Consider the following 2,759-nt stretch of genomic DNA (forward strand, 5'->3'; position numbering starts at 1 on the left):
AGAATAAGAGGTAGTGAGTTCGAATCTCCTTAGAAGACTTTAAAAAAATCAGAATCAGTTAATTAATAGGTCTTTTTTTACTGTTTTGCTTCTAGCCCTATAAAGATTAGGAGCAGTTCAAACTCCAAGGTCAAGTAAAATAAACAAGAAAGCAATCAAAATACTCGCTGATATCAGACATGTTTCATTCTTGAAAAAATTACACATAAGGTCACTTTTTGACTTTACAATTACATAAAAAGTTACATTGAGCTTGAGGCACACATTTTTCTTGTTGATTGTCTAATATACCCTTCTAGTGTAAACTTAGTCTGGTTACCTATTTTGAAGCCGAAACTAAAATAAATCGTAACTTTTCCCAATCTCTCACAAATCACAAACCCTAATCCCTTTTGACAATTTATCTATGTCTTGGATCATTTGTTCAAACAATTCATTATCTGGATCACCTTATACCACCAAAACCCACACATCAGCCGTACACCCTAAAGCCCGGATATTGAGGCTAAGCTTCACAATATAGTGGTAATAGCTCTATCATTGTTCTCCAAACACAATATTTGCATAAAATAAGCACATCATTGAGCTATTTTAGTATCGGGGACACATATTTCGTCCATAACTCTTTTGTGAGATATATGCGTGTCCACAATTCGTCTGTCCACAACGCTTTTGTCTATGTCCACACACATATATCTTCATTTCTTCTATGGTTTTTGTAACATCTTTGGTTATTGGAACAACATTTTAACTGTTGTTTCTTCTTCTTTCAATCCTAACCAATTTGTTGTACATAAGCTTCAGTCCACGTTTCTCCCGTTCATGGACATAGATTCATGTCCAACAAATCACTCTCATACAAATTACCGTCCACATGGTGTTAATGGTATCATGTACATAATGGTTATCATGTCATATTTCTTTGAAATTTCAAATTTGTAATAGTGGAAGTAAGCATCATACATATTATTTGCATTTCTTTGATTCATTGTCCACAAATTACTCTTCGATCCACAGTTCGGCGTCCATAATTTATCATCCACAATTCGGTGTCTACAACTCGTCATTTTCCACAAGAGAAAATTTGTCAAAAACACACTTAGGCCCCACCAGAAAGTGCCTCACATGTGGGAAGTGACTTTCAATGTAAAAGAAAAAAAAATGTGTCCTTAGGTGTAATCAACTCTTCATTCTTCTCCAATAAGAAATCTGAAATGCCTTGGATGTTGGAGAAGAATTACATATTTCTCCACAAGGCCCATCTAATAACAGGATTTGGTCCCTCCTCGCCGCCAGGCCCAACCAGAACCAGCCTAGCCGATGAAGACCTCGGCTGGAGACGTCGTTCGAGCGGTCAGCAAGGCCACCCATTAGCTCGTTCAATCGGCTTCAGCTCGAGGGATTTTCATTCGGCTTAGAGGCCCACTAAACGTGGTCTCAGGCCTGGGATTTTAGGGGGAACAAGTTCTAGGGAAAATAAAGACCAGATCGCGGCTATAAAAAGGGAAGACAAAGGAACAAAAGAAGATCCGAAAAGTGACACTAAAACACTGGCGGCAAGGTAGGGTTTTACGACCAATCGAGCCTCTTTGTATCTTCGTCGGTACTTTCAACAAAGCTCTGACCTTTTTTCTTTTACTTAATATCTTTGTAATCATGTACTGATCAATAAAACATATTTTAAGAACCATAATCGAATTTAGTTTCCTTTCAATCGATGTAACCAAACTCAGATTCAACATTGGAGTAGACCTTGTTCTAGAGTTCAGAAAGTAAAAGTCGGGGTAACATATATTCAAAAAGGTTATGAACCCTCAATTCTTAATATTTCTGGTAATTCAACAACTACTTAGGTAGTTGTCCCTTCAAGTATTCAAGAGAGATGATCCTACTAAGTCCAGAAAAACAGTAATCTAACTTTTCTTGGCCAAGTTGATGAATTCCTTTAAAAGTGATCCACAAACTTTTCAATTATACTTTTTTAACACAAGAGAAGTTTTTTGCAACTGGAATCGAGAGGCAAGTTCTATCGTTTTCATATTAGTTACACAGAACTTGATATAGCTAACAAAGTCGGAGAGTCACTGCAATAACCCTCTTTAAAGAGTAAAACGCAGACAAGGAAAAATCATATAACAGCCGAGAAAATTACTCAAGTAAGTGGAAGTCGGATTGATCTTTTCTTGTGGATGTTTGTGGATCCCAAGCTACATAAGAAAAATTTAGAAAGTCTTAGAATAGTTTTCCATCTGAAGAAATAAATTCTTCGGGAAGTTTAGTGGATTGAAAATGCTCGCGGTTCGGCCTAGAACGTCCTAGTCGAACGAGAAAATTAATCGAAAAATTTATCATAGGGCCTTAAGATAGGAATGACCTTAGAATTATTTTAAAAATGTTTTGGTCTAAGAAATATAGGTTTTTGTCAAGGAGAAAAATTTCCGCCAGCTCGGATCAGCTTATAACACGTACGGGATTTGAATGCGGCCCATTCGTGCCCATCTACGATGTGTTAAGCATATCCGGAAGCTTCCGGAAGATGCAGCTGCTTGCTTACCTCCTTCAGGCAGCTGGACATGTGCTTCTCCTTGACTGGACAACCTCCAAGCAGTTCTTGTCGCATTTCTATTGGATGCTTTGGTGGCTGGCCACAAAGCTTGGTTTTATTGGCCAAAATTGTGGCTAAGACACCAACCTGTCTCCTATTGGTTGGTTTGGGAGGCAGAGACACCTCCTGCTTGCCATGCACGACCAAAACCCTC

This window comes from Brassica oleracea, chromosome C7 (assembly GCF_000695525.1).
Source record: "Brassica oleracea var. oleracea cultivar TO1000 chromosome C7, BOL, whole genome shotgun sequence".
NCBI lineage: Eukaryota > Viridiplantae > Streptophyta > Magnoliopsida > Brassicales > Brassicaceae > Brassica > Brassica oleracea.